Source organism: Hyperolius riggenbachi, chromosome 12 (assembly GCF_040937935.1).
Source record: "Hyperolius riggenbachi isolate aHypRig1 chromosome 12, aHypRig1.pri, whole genome shotgun sequence".
NCBI lineage: Eukaryota > Metazoa > Chordata > Amphibia > Anura > Hyperoliidae > Hyperolius > Hyperolius riggenbachi.
Genome location: NC_090657.1, coordinates 80,517,313 through 80,534,975, shown reverse-complemented (window position 1 = coordinate 80,534,975; position 17,663 = coordinate 80,517,313). Strand labels below are relative to the sequence as shown.

At 47.2% G+C, this 17,663-nt stretch overlaps 15 non-coding genes across 15 annotated transcripts; all 15 read right to left on the bottom strand.

The window, feature by feature from the left end:
* Nucleotides 1-145: 145 nt before the first annotated feature.
* Nucleotides 146-227, bottom strand: TRNAL-AAG (transfer RNA leucine (anticodon AAG)). Its single transcript has one exon. It is a non-coding gene; the product is annotated as a tRNA-Leu (tRNA).
* A 1,035-nt stretch (nucleotides 228-1,262) lies between these two features.
* On the bottom strand, nucleotides 1,263-1,344 carry TRNAL-UAG (transfer RNA leucine (anticodon UAG)). Its single transcript has one exon. It is a non-coding gene; the product is annotated as a tRNA-Leu (tRNA).
* Nucleotides 1,345-1,767: 423 nt separating this feature from the next.
* On the bottom strand, nucleotides 1,768-1,849 carry TRNAL-AAG (transfer RNA leucine (anticodon AAG)). The gene has a single exon. It is a non-coding gene; the product is annotated as a tRNA-Leu (tRNA).
* Nucleotides 1,850-2,896: 1,047 nt separating this feature from the next.
* TRNAL-UAG (transfer RNA leucine (anticodon UAG)) lies at nucleotides 2,897-2,978 on the bottom strand. Its single transcript has one exon. It is a non-coding gene; the product is annotated as a tRNA-Leu (tRNA).
* Nucleotides 2,979-3,401: 423 nt separating this feature from the next.
* On the bottom strand, nucleotides 3,402-3,483 carry TRNAL-AAG (transfer RNA leucine (anticodon AAG)). Its single transcript has one exon. It is a non-coding gene; the product is annotated as a tRNA-Leu (tRNA).
* Nucleotides 3,484-4,518: 1,035 nt separating this feature from the next.
* TRNAL-UAG (transfer RNA leucine (anticodon UAG)) lies at nucleotides 4,519-4,600 on the bottom strand. The gene has a single exon. It is a non-coding gene; the product is annotated as a tRNA-Leu (tRNA).
* Nucleotides 4,601-5,023: 423 nt separating this feature from the next.
* On the bottom strand, nucleotides 5,024-5,105 carry TRNAL-AAG (transfer RNA leucine (anticodon AAG)). The gene has a single exon. It is a non-coding gene; the product is annotated as a tRNA-Leu (tRNA).
* Nucleotides 5,106-6,152: 1,047 nt separating this feature from the next.
* Nucleotides 6,153-6,234, bottom strand: TRNAL-UAG (transfer RNA leucine (anticodon UAG)). The gene has a single exon. It is a non-coding gene; the product is annotated as a tRNA-Leu (tRNA).
* Nucleotides 6,235-9,260: 3,026 nt separating this feature from the next.
* TRNAL-UAG (transfer RNA leucine (anticodon UAG)) lies at nucleotides 9,261-9,342 on the bottom strand. The gene has a single exon. It is a non-coding gene; the product is annotated as a tRNA-Leu (tRNA).
* A 1,035-nt stretch (nucleotides 9,343-10,377) lies between these two features.
* TRNAL-UAG (transfer RNA leucine (anticodon UAG)) lies at nucleotides 10,378-10,459 on the bottom strand. The gene has a single exon. It is a non-coding gene; the product is annotated as a tRNA-Leu (tRNA).
* A 423-nt stretch (nucleotides 10,460-10,882) lies between these two features.
* TRNAL-AAG (transfer RNA leucine (anticodon AAG)) lies at nucleotides 10,883-10,964 on the bottom strand. The gene has a single exon. It is a non-coding gene; the product is annotated as a tRNA-Leu (tRNA).
* A 423-nt stretch (nucleotides 10,965-11,387) lies between these two features.
* Nucleotides 11,388-11,469, bottom strand: TRNAL-AAG (transfer RNA leucine (anticodon AAG)). The gene has a single exon. It is a non-coding gene; the product is annotated as a tRNA-Leu (tRNA).
* A 1,047-nt stretch (nucleotides 11,470-12,516) lies between these two features.
* On the bottom strand, nucleotides 12,517-12,598 carry TRNAL-UAG (transfer RNA leucine (anticodon UAG)). Its single transcript has one exon. It is a non-coding gene; the product is annotated as a tRNA-Leu (tRNA).
* A 3,579-nt stretch (nucleotides 12,599-16,177) lies between these two features.
* On the bottom strand, nucleotides 16,178-16,259 carry TRNAL-UAG (transfer RNA leucine (anticodon UAG)). Its single transcript has one exon. It is a non-coding gene; the product is annotated as a tRNA-Leu (tRNA).
* A 1,031-nt stretch (nucleotides 16,260-17,290) lies between these two features.
* Nucleotides 17,291-17,372, bottom strand: TRNAL-UAG (transfer RNA leucine (anticodon UAG)). The gene has a single exon. It is a non-coding gene; the product is annotated as a tRNA-Leu (tRNA).
* Between the last annotated feature and the right edge of the window lie 291 nt (nucleotides 17,373-17,663).

The window sequence follows — 17,663 nt, the reverse complement described above, 5'->3', positions numbered from 1 at the left end:
TTAATTTCTGACCAAGATAAGCTCCTCAAGTTGCCCTGATGTATAAGCTTGGACAAGTATTTGAGCAAGTGTTAAAACCAGAGGAGCTGAGGCCTTATCTTTCCTACATAGTACATCCTTGTCAAGCAAGCGAGAAGTTAAAGGCTGGCAGTGGTGGGATTTGAACCCACGCCTCCAAGGAGACTGGAGCCTTAATCCAGCGCCTTAGACCGCTCGGCCACACTACCCTGCGGATGTCTACTCTTGCGTGCTTTAAGACACGTTTTTCAAGAGTCAAAGGTTAAGCGGTTAATTACTGTGCCGTCAACAGGTTATCATCTGGAGATATGCTGCATGTTGGCAGCCATTCTCAGTTCCATAAGGAAGAACGCATAACAGTACTGACTTTTGTTCCATTGCTCTGATACCACTGAGTGCAGCACCTACTGTCCGATCGCTTTTCCGATCGAAAATCAGATCGGATATGCATTAAATTATCTATCGAACCAACTATCTGCCAAAAAATCTCATGGTGTATTCCCATCATGAGACCCTGGAGGAAGCCTTCAAATAATTTTTGCATCTCAAGGAAACCGACCTTACTGGGGCAAGTGGGGAAAATGCCAGGGAACCCCTGAAAAGTCCTGAAGGAAGCTTGGGCTTCCAGGGAACCCTGGTTGAGAAAACCTGCTTTGGCCTGGCGTACAATAAAAGACATCCTCTCAAACCCCTAACTGCCCACGTAGTTAATGTATCAGCTTTTATGCAAAAGTAATGTCACCTGTCTAAAAAAATCACAATTGTCCACTTACGTACAATGTACAATGTAGCCCGTAGCACTGGAATAGATGCTATTGCACGTATACCTAAAATGCCATTCACCTACAATTGAGAGGAAACATTTGCCTACTATTGGGTAATAGGGGCAGATCTCACCTCAGTAATCTAAATGAGATCTTTGCCCTGTTTACTTTGTAGAAAGTCCTATCTGTTGCCACTGTTGCTGTCAAAAGGTCCTCCACAGCCAGGAGTTATGAGCTGTGGCACATTGTCAGAATCCAGTGGAAAAGTGCATGTAAAGGTCTTAAGCCATTTTAAGCACTTTTTTTTTCTAAACTGTATTCATTTGTAGCGGTGAAAGAAAGTGTGGTGCTGGGTACGCCTCATTCATGTTGTTGTGCAAGCTGATGGAGGAAAAGAGAAGTATTTGAGCTTTCTTGTTGTTGATGAAGGGATGTAGGAGATCCACAAGAGGCCTGTGAGGCAAGATAGAAGTTGTAGACTGGCAGTGGTGGGATTTGAACCCACGCCTCCAAAGAGACTGGAGCCTAAATCCAGCGCCTTAGACCGCTCAGCCACACTACCTTGCCGATATCGATCTTTTGTGTGCTTTTAAAATGAGGTTTGTATGAGTGGAATGTTGAGTGGTTCATTATTGTGCCATCAACAAGTAATCAACTGGGGATATGCTGCATGTATGCACCTATTCTCATTACCGCGGAAAGAGAAAACACTTGACAGTACTGGCTTTGGTTCTATGCCTCTGATGACAGCACCTAGGAAAGTGCAGGTAAAGCACTCTATGCCACAGCAGAATCAATGGATTAGTCTTCTCAAATGTTACATTTGAGAAGACTAATCCATTAATTTCTGACCAAGATAAGCTCCTCAAGTGGCCCTGATGTATAAGCTTGGACAAGTATTTGAGCAAGTGTTAAAACCAGAGGAGCTGAGGCCTTATCTTTCCTACATAGTACATCCTTGTCAAGCAAGCGAGAAGTTAAAGGCTGGCAGTGGTGGGATTTGAACCCACGCCTCCCAGGAGACTGGAGCCTTAATCCAGCGCCTTAGACCGCTCGGCCACACTACCCTGCCGATGTCTACTCTTGCGTGCTTTAAGACACGTTTTTCAAGAGTCAAAGGTTAAGCGGTTAATTACTGTGCCGTCAACAGGTTATCATCTGGGGATATGCTGCATGTTGGCAGCCATTCTCAGTTCCATAAGGAAGAACGCATAACAGTACTGACTTTTGTTCCATTGCTCTGATACCACTGAGTGCAGCACCTACTGTCCGATCGCTTTTCCGATCGATTTTCCGATCGAAAATCAGATCGGATATGCATTAAATTATCTATCGAACCAACTATCTGCCAAAAAATCTCATGGTGTATTCCCATCATGAGACCCTGGAGGAAGCCTTCAAATAATTTTTGCATCTCAAGGAAACCGACCTTACTGGGGCAAGTGGGGAAAATGCCAGGGAACCCCTGAAAAGTCCTGAAGGAAGCTTGGGCTTCCAGGGAACCCTGGTTGAGAAAACCTGCTTTGGCCTGGCGTACAATAAAAGACATCCTCTCAAACCCCTAACTGCCCACGTAGTTAATGTATCAGCTTTTATGCAAAAGTAATGTCACCTGTCTAAAAAAATCACAATTGTCCACTTACGTACAATGTACAATGTAGCCCGTAGCACTGGAATAGATGCTATTGCACGTATACCTAAAATGCCATTCACCTACAATTGAGAGGAAACATTTGCCTACTATTGGGTAATAGGGGCAGATCTTACCTCAGTAATCTAAATGAGATCTTTGCCCTGTTTACTTTGTAGAAAGTCCTATCTGTTGCCACTGTTGCTGTCAAAAGGTCCTCCACAGCCAGGAGTTATGAGCTGTGGCACATTGTCAGAATCCAGTGGAAAAGTGCATGTAAAGGTCTTAAGCCATTTTAAGCACTTTTTTTTTCTAAACTGTATTCCTTTGTAGCGGTGAAAGAAAGTGTGGTGCTGGGTACGCCTCATTCATGTTGTTGTGCAAGCTGATGGAGGAAAAGAGAAGTATTTGAGCTTTCTTGTTGTTGATGAAGGGACGTAGGAGATCCACAAGAGTCCTGTGAGGCAAGATAGAAGCTGTAGACTGGCAGTGGTGGGATTTGAACCCACGCCTCCAAAGAGACTGGAGCCTAAATCCAGCGCCTTAGACCGCTCGGCCACACTACCTTGCCGATGTCGATCTTTTGTGTGCTTTTAAAATGAGGTTTGTATGAGTGGAATGTTGAGTGGTTCATTATTGTGCCATCAACAAGTAATCAACTGGGGACATGCTGCATGTATGCACCTATTTTCATTACCGCGGAAAGAGAAAACACTTGACAGTACTGGCTTTGGTTCTATGCCTCTGATGACAGCACCTAGGAAAGTGCAGGTAAAGCACTCTATGCCACAGCAGAATCAATGGATTAGTCTTCTCAAATGTTACATTTGAGAAGACTAATCCATTAATTTCTGACCAAGATAAGCTCCTCAAGTTGCCCTGATGTATAAGCTTGGACAAGTATTTGAGCAAGTGTTAAAACCAGAGGAGCTGAGGCCTTATCTTTCCTACATAGTACATCCTTGTCAAGCAAGCGAGAAGTTAAAGGCTGGCAGTGGTGGGATTTGAACCCACGCCTCCAAGGAGACTGGAGCCTTAATCCAGCGCCTTAGACCGCTCGGCCACACTACCCTGCGGATGTCTACTCTTGCGTGCTTTAAGACACGTTTTTCAAGAGTCAAAGGTTAAGCGGTTAATTACTGTGCCGTCAACAGGTTATCATCTGGAGATATGCTGCATGTTGGCAGCCATTCTCAGTTCCATAAGGAAGAACGCATAACAGTACTGACTTTTGTTCCATTGCTCTGATACCACTGAGTGCAGCACCTACTGTCCGATCGCTTTTCCGATCGAAAATCAGATCGGATATGCATTAAATTATCTATCGAACCAACTATCTGCCAAAAAATCTCATGGTGTATTCCCATCATGAGACCCTGGAGGAAGCCTTCAAATAATTTTTGCATCTCAAGGAAACCGACCTTACTGGGGCAAGTGGGGAAAATGCCAGGGAACCCCTGAAAAGTCCTGAAGGAAGCTTGGGCTTCCAGGGAACCCTGGTTGAGAAAACCTGCTTTGGCCTGGCGTACAATAAAAGACATCCTCTCAAACCCCTAACTGCCCACGTAGTTAATGTATCAGCTTTTATGCAAAAGTAATGTCACCTGTCTAAAAAAATCACAATTGTCCACTTACGTACAATGTACAATGTAGCCCGTAGCACTGGAATAGATGCTATTGCACGTATACCTAAAATGCCATTCACCTACAATTGAGAGGAAACATTTGCCTACTATTGGGTAATAGGGGCAGATCTCACCTCAGTAATCTAAATGAGATCTTTGCCCTGTTTACTTTGTAGAAAGTCCTATCTGTTGCCACTGTTGCTGTCAAAAGGTCCTCCACAGCCAGGAGTTATGAGCTGTGGCACATTGTCAGAATCCAGTGGAAAAGTGCATGTAAAGGTCTTAAGCCATTTTAAGCACTTTTTTTTTCTAAACTGTATTCCTTTGTAGCGGTGAAAGAAAGTGTGGTGCTGGGTACGCCTCATTCATGTTGTTGTGCAAGCTGATGGAGGAAAAGAGAAGTATTTGAGCTTTCTTGTTGTTGATGAAGGGACGTAGGAGATCCACAAGAGGCCTGTGAGGCAAGATAGAAGTTGTAGACTGGCAGTGGTGGGATTTGAACCCACGCCTCCAAAGAGACTGGAGCCTAAATCCAGCGCCTTAGACCGCTCGGCCACACTACCTTGCCGATATCGATCTTTTGTGTGCTTTTAAAATGAGGTTTGTATGAGTGGAATGTTGAGTGGTTCATTATTGTGCCATCAACAAGTAATCAACTGGGGACATGCTGCATGTATGCACCTATTCTCATTACCGCGGAAAGAGAAAACACTTGACAGTACTGGCTTTGGTTCTATGCCTCTGATGACAGCACCTAGGAAAGTGCAGGTAAAGCACTCTATGCCACAGCAGAATCAATGGATTAGTCTTCTCAAATGTTACATTTGAGAAGACTAATCCATTAATTTCTGACCAAGATAAGCTCCTCAAGTGGCCCTGATGTATAAGCTTGGACAAGTATTTGAGCAAGTGTTAAAACCAGAGGAGCTGAGGCCTTATCTTTCCTACATAGTACATCCTTGTCAAGCAAGCGAGAAGTTAAAGGCTGGCAGTGGTGGGATTTGAACCCACGCCTCCGAGGAGACTGGAGCCTTAATCCAGCGCCTTAGACCGCTCGGCCACACTACCCTGCGGATGTCTACTCTTGCGTGCTTTAAGACACGTTTTTCAAGAGTCAAAGGTTAAGCGGTTAATTACTGTGCCGTCAACAGGTTATCATCTGGGGATATGCTGCATGTTGGCAGCCATTCTCAGTTCCATAAGGAAGAACGCATAACAGTACTGACTTTTGTTCCATTGCTCTGATACCACTGAGTGCAGCACCTACTGTCCGATCGCTTTTCCGATCGATTTTCCGATCGAAAATCAGATCGGATATGCATTAAATTATCTATCGAACCAACTATCTGCCAAAAAATCTCATGGTGTATTCCCATCATGAGACCCTGGAGGAAGCCTTCAAATAATTTTTGCATCTCAAGGAAACCGACCTTACTGGGGCAAGTGGGGAAAATGCCAGGGAACCCCTGAAAAGTCCTGAAGGAAGCTTGGGCTTCCAGGGAACCCTGGTTGAGAAAACCTGCTTTGGCCTGGCGTACAATAAAAGACATCCTCTCAAACCCCTAACTGCCCACGTAGTTAATGTATCAGCTTTTATGCAAAAGTAATGTCACCTGTCTAAAAAAATCACAATTGTCCACTTACGTACAATGTACAATGTAGCCCGTAGCACTGGAATAGATGCTATTGCACGTATACCTAAAATGCCATTCACCTACAATTGAGAGGAAACATTTGCCTACTATTGGGTAATAGGGGCAGATCTCACCTCAGTAATCTAAATGAGATCTTTGCCCTGTTTACTTTGTAGAAAGTCCTATCTGTTGCCACTGTTGCTGTCAAAAGGTCCTCCACAGCCAGGAGTTATGAGCTGTGGCACATTGTCAGAATCCAGTGGAAAAGTGCATGTAAAGGTCTTAAGCCATTTTAAGCACTTTTTTTTTCTAAACTGTATTCCTTTGTAGCGGTGAAAGAAAGTGTGGTGCTGGGTACGCCTCATTCATGTTGTTGTGCAAGCTGATGGAGGAAAAGAGAAGTATTTGAGCTTTCTTGTTGTTGATGAAGGGACGTAGGAGATCCACAAGAGGCCTGTAAGGCAAGATAGAAGTTGTAGACTGGCAGTGGTGGGATTTGAACCCACGCCTCCAAAGAGACTGGAGCCTAAATCCAGCGCCTTAGACCGCTCGGCCACACTACCTTGCCGATATCGATCTTTTGTGTGCTTTTAAAATGAGGTTTGTATGAGTGGAATGTTGAGTGGTTCATTATTGTGCCATCAACAAGTAATCAATTGGGGACATGCTGCATGTATGCACCTATTCTCATTACCGCGGAAAGAGAAAACACTTGACAGTACTGGCTTTGGTTCTATGCCTCTGATGACAGCACCTAGGAAAGTGCAGGTAAAGCACTCTATGCCACAGCAGAATCAATGGATTAGTCTTCTCAAATGTTACATTTGAGAAGACTAATCCATTAATTTCTGACCAAGATAAGCTCCTCAAGTGGCCCTGATGTATAAGCTTGGACAAGTATTTGAGCAAGTGTTAAAACCAGAGGAGCTGAGGCCTTATCTTTCCTACATAGTACATCCTCAGGGGTGCAGCTAAGGTTTCTGTGGCCCCAAGCGGACTGCAGGAAGTGGCCCTATCCTGCGGCTTGCGAAGCGCGCCGCGGCAAAAAATGGGTGTGGTTATCCCGCCAAAAGTGGGCGTGGCATAACAGGTGGGTGGAGCAGGGGGATGGGACGGGGCGTGTTTGCGCCGAAAAGTGGGCGTGGGGGGTGTTTGCCATGGCCGTTGCCATGACATTGAAAATAAATGCAATGTGGGCAACATTTTCAGCAGAAAACGCAATTTGGGCAACATGTCAGCAGAAAAATGCAATTTAAGCCACATTTCAGCAGAAAACAAATGCAATTTGGGCCACATTTCAGCAGAAAACAAATGCAATTTGAGCCACATTTCAGCAGAAAACAAACGCAATTTAGGCCACATTTCAGCAGAAAACAAACGCAATTTGGGCCACATTTCAGCAGAAAACAAATACAATTTAGGCCACATTTCAGCAGAAAACAAATGCAATTTGGGCAACACTTCAGCAGAAAACAAACGCAATTTAGGCCACATTTTAGCAGAAAACAAATGCAATTTGGGCCACATTTCAGCAGAAAACAAACGCAATTTGGGCCACATTTCAGCAGAAAACAAACGCAATTTAGGCCACATTTCAGCTGAAAACAAACGCAATTTGGGCCACATTTCAGCAGAAAACAAACGCAATTTAGGCCACATTTCAGCAGAAAACAAATGCAATTTGGGCAACACTTCAGCAGAAAAACGCAATTTAGGCCACATTTTAGCAGAAAACAAATGCAATTTAGGTCACATTTCAGCAGAAAACAAACGCAATTTGGGCAACACTTCAGCAGAAAAACGCAATTTAGGTCACATTTCAGCAGAAAACAAACGCAATTTGGGCCACATTTCAGCAGAAAACAAACGCAATGTGGGCCACATTTCAGCAGAAAACAAACGCAATGTGGGCCACATTTCAGAAAAAAAAAAAAAGAATTTACTCACCTGACAGAAGTCTTCTCTCCCGGTCAGCCTCTGGCGCGCAGCTTCCCCAGACTGCAATCTCCCGCGCTGAACTGAATAGCAGGGCTACGGGAAGATGGCGCCCGAAGCCCTATACTGGAGACACAAATAGTCTTCAGTACAGGGCTTCGGACACCATCTTCCCGTAGCGCTGCTCTGCCGGGCGCAAGCCCAGTGCGGACAACAGTGTGACCCAGAGGCGTAGCTAGGGTTTTCAGCGCCCGGGGACAGACAGTTTTTTGCGCCCTCCCCATCCTGACAGTCCTGCGGTGAGCAAAAATGGGCGTTTCCACGCATCACAATGTGGAGCTGGGGAGGGAAGGAGCGCACGACCGAGGGGGCTGGGGAGGGAAGGAGCGCACGACCGAGGGGGCAGGGGAGGGAAGGAGCGCACGACCGAGGGGGCTGGGGAGGGAAGGAGCGCACGACCGAGGGGGCTGGGGAGGGAAGGAGCGCACGACCGAGGGGGCTGGGGAGGGAAGGAGCGCACGACCGAGGGGGCTGGGGAGGAAAGGAGCGCACGACCGAGGGGGCTGGGGAGGGAAGGAGCGCACGACCGAGGGGGCTGGGAAAGGGAAGGAGCGCACGACCGAGGGGGCTGGGGAGGGAAGGAGCGCACGACCGAGGGGGGGTGGGGTGTTGAGGCTGGTAAGGGAAGGAGCGCATGGCTGGAGAGTGAAGGTGTGCACGACTGGGGGGGGGGGGGGGGGGAGGTAAGCTGGGGAGGAAGTGAGGGAAATTCGAGGTTGCTTGGAGGTGAGAGAGTGAGGGCACATTGAGGGTACTTGGGTGGGCACTTTCTGGATGCAGGGGGAGGATGAGAGAGAGTGAGGGCACACTGAGTGGTGACAGAGCAATAGAGCATTGTAAGTGGTGGGTAGGAGTACATGAGGGCACATTGGGGGTTCTGAGAGGAAAGTGCTGGTTATAGGGCACTATAGCAGGATGAGAGAGCATGGGCTGATTGAAGATGCAGGGGACAAGAGAGGCAAACAGTGGAGGCTGCTGCATGGAATGAGACTAGAGACCAATCTTACCTGGTTCCCCAGACCAGGCTTCTGTGTAACTTCTGCGACGCGGTCACGTGTTCCCCGCACCGGAGGTGTACAGCACCAGTCCTTTACATTTTAAATCTCCCCCAAGCTTTGTGGCTCTGCTCCGTCAGGGACCTGGCTAATCCGTGCAGTTGTGGATTCTCTCGCCCTGTATGGCAGGCGGGGGAAGTTGCTAGCAGGCACTGAGCTAGCACGTGGCCTGGCTGAACCCATCCAATAGGCTTCAATGGGGGGGCGGAGTTAATGTTACCGCAGTCGGACAGTCCTCCTCCTCACCCATCACCAACGAATGGATCTGGCTGGCCTGGCTCTGCGTTCCACTGAAAATGCACGCTGCGCGGTGGTGCGGCAGCTGCGTGTGACGTCACTGGGGACGTCACAGAGGGAGACACGGCCAGGGAGTTCCGAGCAATGCAGGGGGAGAGCGGAGGAAATTAAAAAAACGTCACAATGACGTCACATAGCCTCCGAGGCCCCTAAAGACATGAGGCCCCAAGCGGCCGCTTGGTCTGCTTGGTGCCTGGCGGCGCCCCTGTACATCCTTGTCAAGCAAGCGAGAAGTTAAAGGCTGGCAGTGGTGGGATTTGAACCCACGCCTCCAAGGAGACTGGAGCCTAAATCCAGCGCCTTAGACCGCTCGGCCACACTACCCTGCGGATGTCTACTCTTGCGTGCTTTAAGACACGTTTTTCAAGAGTCAAAGGTTAAGCGGTTAATTACTGTGCCGTCAACAGGTTATCATCTGGGGATATGCTGCATGTTGGCAGCCATTCTCAGTTCCATAAGGAAGAACGCATAACAGTACTGACTTTTGTTCCATTGCTCTGATACCACTGAGTGCAGCACCTACTGTCCGATCGATTTTCCGATCGAAAATCAGATCGGATATGCATTAAATTATCTATAGAACCAACTATCTGCCAAAAAATCTCATGGTGTATTCCCATCATGAGACCCTGGAGGAAGCCTTCAAATAATTTTTGCATCTCAAGGAAACCGACCTTACTGGGGCAAGTGGGGAAAATGCCAGGGAACCCCTGAAAAGTCCTGAAGGAAGCTTGGGCTTCCAGGGAACCCTGGTTGAGAAAACCTGCTTTGGCCTGGCGTACAATAAAAGACATCCTCTCAAACCCCTAACTGCCCACGTAGTTAATGTATCAGCTTTTATGCAAAAGTAATGTCACCTGTCTAAAAAAATCACAATTGTCCACTTACGTACAATGTACAATGTAGCCCGTAGCACTGGAATAGATGCTATTGCACGTATACCTAAAATGCCATTCACCTACAATTGAGAGGAAACATTTGCCTACTATTGGGTAATAGGGGCAGATCTCACCTCAGTAATCTAAATGAGATCTTTGCCCTGTTTACTTTGTAGAAAGTCCTATCTGTTGCCACTGTTGCTGTCAAAAGGTCCTCCACAGCCAGGAGTTATGAGCTGTGGCACATTGTCAGAATCCAGTGGAAAAGTGCATGTAAAGGTCTTAAGCCATTTTAAGCACTTTTTTTTTCTAAACTGTATTCCTTTGTAGCGGTGAAAGAAAGTGTGGTGCTGGGTACGCCTCATTCATGTTGTTGTGCAAGCTGATGGAGGAAAAGAGAAGTATTTGAGCTTTCTTGTTGTTGATGAAGGGACGTAGGAGATCCACAAGAGGCCTGTGAGGCAAGATAGAAGTTGTAGACTGGCAGTGGTGGGATTTGAACCCACGCCTCCAAAGAGACTGGAGCCTAAATCCAGCGCCTTAGACCGCTCGGCCACACTACCTTGCCGATATTGATCTTTTGTGTGCTTTTAAAATGAGGTTTGTATGAGTGGAATGTTGAGTGGTTCATTATTGTGCCATCAACAAGTAATCAACTGGGGACATGCTGCATGTATGCACCTATTCTCATTACCGCGGAAAGAGAAAACACTTGACAGTACTGGCTTTGGTTCTATGCCTCTGATGACAGCACCTAGGAAAGTGCAGGTAAAGCACTCTATGCCACAGCAGAATCAATGGATTAGTCTTCTCAAATGTTACATTTGAGAAGACTAATCCATTAATTTCTGACCAAGATAAGCTCCTCAAGTGGCCCTGATGTATAAGCTTGGACAAGTATTTGAGCAAGTGTTAAAACCAGAGGAGCTGAGGCCTTATCTTTCCTACATAGTACATCCTTGTCAAGCAAGCGAGAAGTTAAAGGCTGGCAGTGGTGGGATTTGAACCCACGCCTCCGAGGAGACTGGAGCCTTAATCCAGCGCCTTAGACCGCTCGGCCACACTACCTTGCCGATATCGATCTTTTGTGTGCTTTTAAAATGAGGTTTGTATGAGTGGAATGTTGAGTGGTTCATTATTGTGCCATCAACAAGTAATCAACTGGGGACATGCTGCATGTATGCACCTATTCTCATTACCGCGGAAAGAGAAAACACTTGACAGTACTGGCTTTGGTTCTATGCCTCTGATGACAGCACCTAGGAAAGTGCAGGTAAAGCACTCTATGCCACAGCAGAATCAATGGATTAGTCTTCTCAAATGTTACATTTGAGAAGACTAATCCATTAATTTCTGACCAAGATAAGCTCCTCAAGTGGCCCTGATGTATAAGCTTGGACAAGTATTTGAGCAAGTGTTAAAACCAGAGGAGCTGAGGCCTTATCTTTCCTACAAAGTACATCCTTGTCAAGCAAGCGAGAAGTTAAAGGCTGGCAGTGGTGGGATTTGAACCCACGCCTCCGAGGAGACTGGAGCCTTAATCCAGCGCCTTAGACCGCTCGGCCACACTACCCTGCGGATGTCTACTCTTGCGTGCTTTAAGACATGTTTTTCAAGAGTCAAAGGTTAAGCGGTTAATTACTGTGCCGTCAACAGGTTATCATCTGGGGATATGCTGCATGTTGGCAGCCATTCTCAGTTCCATAAGGAAGAACGCATAACAGTACTGACTTTTGTTCCATTGCTCTGATACCACTGAGTGCAGCACCTACTGTCCGATCGCTTTTCCGATCGATTTTCCGATCGAAAATCAGATCGGATATGCATTAAATTATCTATCGAACCAACTATCTGCCAAAAAATCTCATGGTGTATTCCCATCATGAGACCCTGGAGGAAGCCTTCAAATAATTTTTGCATCTCAAGGAAACCGACCTTACTGGGGCAAGTGGGGAAAATGCCAGGGAACCCCTGAAAAGTCCTGAAGGAAGCTTGGGCTTCCAGGGAACCCTGGTTGAGAAAACCTGCTTTGGCCTGGCGTACAATAAAAGACATCCTCTCAAACCCCTAACTGCCCACGTAGTTAATGTATCAGCTTTTATGCAAAAGTAATGTCACCTGTCTAAAAAAATCACAATTGTCCACTTACGTACAATGTACAATGTAGCCCGTAGCACTGGAATAGATGCTATTGCACGTATACCTAAAATGCCATTCACCTACAATTGAGAGGAAACATTTGCCTACTATTGGGTAATAGGGGCAGATCTCACCTCAGTAATCTAAATGAGATCTTTGCCCTGTTTACTTTGTAGAAAGTCCTATCTGTTGCCACTGTTGCTGTCAAAAGGTCCTCCACAGCCAGGAGTTATGAGCTGTGGCACATTGTCAGAATCCAGTGGAAAAGTGCATGTAAAGGTCTTAAGCCATTTTAAGCACTTTTTTTTTCTAAACTGTATTCCTTTGTAGCGGTGAAAGAAAGTGTGGTGCTGGGTACGCCTCATTCATGTTGTTGTGCAAGCTGATGGAGGAAAAGAGAAGTATTTGAGCTTTCTTGTTGTTGATGAAGGGACGTAGGAGATCCACAAGAGGCCTGTGAGGCAAGATAGAAGTTGTAGACTGGCAGTGGTGGGATTTGAACCCACGCCTCCAAAGAGACTGGAGCCTAAATCCAGCGCCTTAGACCGCTCGGCCACACTACCTTGCCGATATCGATCTTTTGTGTGCTTTTAAAATGAGGTTTGTATGAGTGGAATGTTGAGTGGTTCATTATTGTGCCATCAACAAGTAATCAATTGGGGACATGCTGCATGTATGCACCTATTCTCATTACCGCGGAAAGAGAAAACACTTGACAGTACTGGCTTTGGTTCTATGCCTCTGATGACAGCACCTAGGAAAGTGCAGGTAAAGCACTCTATGCCACAGCAGAATCAATGGATTAGTCTTCTCAAATGTTACATTTGAGAAGACTAATCCATTAATTTCTGACCAAGATAAGCTCCTCAAGTGGCCCTGATGTATAAGCTTGGACAAGTATTTGAGCAAGTGTTAAAACCAGAGGAGCTGAGGCCTTATCTTTCCTACATAGTACATCCTCAGGGGTGCAGCTAAGGTTTCTGTGGCCCCAAGCGGACTGCAGGAAGTGGCCCTATCCTGCGGCTTGCGAAGCGCGCCGCGGCAAAAAATGGGTGTGGTTATCCCGCCAAAAGTGGGCGTGGCATAACAGGTGGGTGGAGCAGGGGGATGGGACGGGGCGTGTTTGCGCCGAAAAGTGGGCGTGGGGGGTGTTTGCCATGGCCGTTGCCATGACATTGAAAATAAATGCAATGTGGGCAACATTTTCAGCAGAAAACGCAATTTGGGCAACATGTCAGCAGAAAAATGCAATTTAAGCCACATTTCAGCAGAAAACAAATGCAATTTGGGCCACATTTCAGCAGAAAACAAATGCAATTTGAGCCACATTTCAGCAGAAAACAAACGCAATTTAGGCCACATTTCAGCAGAAAACAAACGCAATTTGGGCCACATTTCAGCAGAAAACAAATACAATTTAGGCCACATTTCAGCAGAAAACAAATGCAATTTGGGCAACACTTCAGCAGAAAACAAACGCAATTTAGGCCACATTTTAGCAGAAAACAAATGCAATTTGGGCCACATTTCAGCAGAAAACAAACGCAATTTGGGCCACATTTCAGCAGAAAACAAACGCAATTTAGGCCACATTTCAGCTGAAAACAAACGCAATTTGGGCCACATTTCAGCAGAAAACAAACGCAATTTAGGCCACATTTCAGCAGAAAACAAATGCAATTTGGGCAACACTTCAGCAGAAAAACGCAATTTAGGCCACATTTTAGCAGAAAACAAATGCAATTTAGGTCACATTTCAGCAGAAAACAAACGCAATTTGGGCAACACTTCAGCAGAAAAACGCAATTTAGGTCACATTTCAGCAGAAAACAAATGCAATTTGGGCCACATTTCAGCAGAAAACAAATGCAATTTGAGCCACATTTCAGCAGAAAACAAACGCAATTTAGGCCACATTTCAGCAGAAAACAAACGCAATTTGGGCCACATTTCAGCAGAAAACAAATACAATTTAGGCCACATTTCAGCAGAAAACAAATGCAATTTGGGCAACACTTCAGCAGAAAACAAACGCAATTTAGGCCACATTTTAGCAGAAAACAAATGCAATTTGGGCCACATTTCAGCAGAAAACAAACGCAATTTGGGCCACATTTCAGCAGAAAACAAACGCAATTTAGGCCACATTTCAGCTGAAAACAAACGCAATTTGGGCCACATTTCAGCAGAAAACAAACGCAATTTAGGCCACATTTCAGCAGAAAACAAATGCAATTTGGGCAACACTTCAGCAGAAAAACGCAATTTAGGCCACATTTTAGCAGAAAACAAATGCAATTTAGGTCACATTTCAGCAGAAAACAAACGCAATTTGGGCAACACTTCAGCAGAAAAACGCAATTTAGGTCACATTTCAGCAGAAAACAAACGCAATTTGGGCCACATTTCAGCAGAAAACAAACGCAATGTGGGCCACATTTCAGCAGAAAACAAACGCAATGTGGGCCACATTTCAGAAAAAAAAAAAAAGAATTTACTCACCTGACAGAAGTCTTCTCTCCCGGTCAGCCTCTGGCGCGCAGCTTCCCCAGACTGCAATCTCCCGCGCTGAACTGAATAGCAGGGCTACGGGAAGATGGCGCCCGAAGCCCTATACTGGAGACACAAATAGTCTTCAGTACAGGGCTTCGGACACCATCTTCCCGTAGCGCTGCTCTGCCGGGCGCAAGCCCAGTGCGGACAACAGTGTGACCCAGAGGCGTAGCTAGGGTTTTCAGCGCCCGGGGACAGACAGTTTTTTGCGCCCTCCCCATCCTGACAGTCCTGCGGTGAGCAAAAATGGGCGTTTCCACGCATCACAATGTGGAGCTGGGGAGGGAAGGAGCGCACGACCGAGGGGGCTGGGGAGGGAAGGAGCGCACGACCGAGGGGGCAGGGGAGGGAAGGAGCGCACGACCGAGGGGGCTGGGGAGGGAAGGAGCGCACGACCGAGGGGGCTGGGGAGGGAAGGAGCGCACGACCGAGGGGGCTGGGGAGGGAAGGAGCGCACGACCGAGGGGGCTGGGGAGGAAAGGAGCGCACGACCGAGGGGGCTGGGGAGGGAAGGAGCGCACGACCGAGGGGGCTGGGAAAGGGAAGGAGCGCACGACCGAGGGGGCTGGGGAGGGAAGGAGCGCACGACCGAGGGGGGGTGGGGTGTTGAGGCTGGTAAGGGAAGGAGCGCATGGCTGGAGAGTGAAGGTGTGCACGACTGGGGGGGGGGGGGGGGAGGTAAGCTGGGGAGGAAGTGAGGGAAATTCGAGGTTGCTTGGAGGTGAGAGAGTGAGGGCACATTGAGGGTACTTGGGTGGGCACTTTCTGGATGCAGGGGGAGGATGAGAGAGAGTGAGGGCACACTGAGTGGTGACAGAGCAATAGAGCATTGTAAGTGGTGGGTAGGAGTACATGAGGGCACATTGGGGGTTCTGAGAGGAAAGTGCTGGTTATAGGGCACTATAGCAGGATGAGAGAGCATGGGCTGATTGAAGATGCAGGGGACAAGAGAGGCAAACAGTGGAGGCTGCTGCATGGAATGAGACTAGAGACCAATCTTACCTGGTTCCCCAGACCAGGCTTCTGTGTAACTTCTGCGACGCGGTCACGTGTTCCCCGCACCGGAGGTGTACAGCACCAGTCCTTTACATTTTAAATCTCCCCCAAGCTTTGTGGCTCTGCTCCGTCAGGGACCTGGCTAATCCGTGCAGTTGTGGATTCTCTCGCCCTGTATGGCAGGCGGGGGAAGTTGCTAGCAGGCACTGAGCTAGCACGTGGCCTGGCTGAACCCATCCAATAGGCTTCAATGGGGGGGCGGAGTTAATGTTACCGCAGTCGGACAGTCCTCCTCCTCACCCATCACCAACGAATGGATCTGGCTGGCCTGGCTCTGCGTTCCACTGAAAATGCACGCTGCGCGGTGGTGCGGCAGCTGCGTGTGACGTCACTGGGGACGTCACAGAGGGAGACACGGCCAGGGAGTTCCGAGCAATGCAGGGGGAGAGCGGAGGAAATTAAAAAAACGTCACAATGACGTCACATAGCCTCCGAGGCCCCTAAAGACATGAGGCCCCAAGCGGCCGCTTGGTCTGCTTGGTGCCTGGCGGCGCCCCTGTACATCCTTGTCAAGCAAGCGAGAAGTTAAAGGCTGGCAGTGGTGGGATTTGAACCCACGCCTCCAAGGAGACTGGAGCCTAAATCCAGCGCCTTAGACCGCTCGGCCACACTACCCTGCGGATGTCTACTCTTGCGTGCTTTAAGACACGTTTTTCAAGAGTCAAAGGTTAAGCGGTTAATTACTGTGCCGTCAACAGGTTATCATCTGGGGATATGCTGCATGTTGGCAGCCATTCTCAGTTCCATAAGGAAGAACGCATAACAGTACTGACTTTTGTTCCATTGCTCTGATACCACTGAGTGCAGCACCTACTGTCCGATCGCTTTTCCGATCGAAAATCAGATCGGATATGCATTAAATTATCTATCGAACCAACTATCTGCCAAAAAATCTCATGGTGTATTCCCATCATGAGACCCTGGAGGAAGCCTTCAAATAATTTTTGCATCTCAAGGAAACCGACCTTACTGGGGCAAGTGGGGAAAATGCCAGGGAACCCCTGAAAAGTCCTGAAGGAAGCTTGGGCTTCCAGGGAACCCTGGTTGAGAAAACCTGCTTTGGCCTGGCGTACAATAAAAGACATCCTCTCAAACCCCTAACTGCCCACGTAGTTAATGTATCAGCTTTTATGCAAAAGTAATGTCACCTGTCTAAAAAAATCACAATTGTCCACTTACGTACAATGTACAATGTAGCCCGTAGCACTGGAATAGATGCTATTGCACGTATACCTAAAATGCCATTCACCTACAATTGAGAGGAAACATTTGCCTACTATTGGGTAATAGGGGCAGATCTCACCTCAGTAATCTAAATGAGATCTTTGCCCTGTTTACTTTGTAGAAAGTCCTATCTGTTGCCACTGTTGCTGTCAAAAGGTCCTCCACAGCCAGGAGTTATGAGCTGTGGCACATTGTCAGAATCCAGTGGAAAAGTGCATGTAAAGGTCTTAAGCCATTTTAAGCACTTTTTTTTCTAAACTGTATTCCTTTGTAGCGGTGAAAGAAAGTGTGGTGCTGGGTACGCCTCATTCATGTTGTTGTGCAAGCTGATGGAGGAAAAGAGAAGTATTTGAGCTTTCTTGTTGATGAAGGGACGTAGGAGATCCACAAGAGGCCTGTGAGGCAAGATAGAAGTTGCAGACTGGCAGTGGTGGGATTTGAACCCACGCCTCCAAAGAGACTGGAGCCTAAATCCAGCGCCTTAGACCGCTCGGCCACACTACCTTGCCGATATCGATCTTTTGTATCGATCTTTTGTGTGCTTTTAAAATGAGGTTTGTATGAGTGGAATGTTGAGTGGTTCATTATTGTGCCATCAACAAGTAATCAACTGGGGACATGCTGCATGTATGCACCTATTCTCATTACCGCGGAAAGAGAAAACACTTGACAGTACTGGCTTTGGTTCTATGCCTCTGATGACAGCACCTAGGAAAGTGCAGGTAAAGCACTCTATGCCACAGCAGAATCAATGGATTAGTCTTCTCAAATGCTACATTTGAGAAGACTAATCCA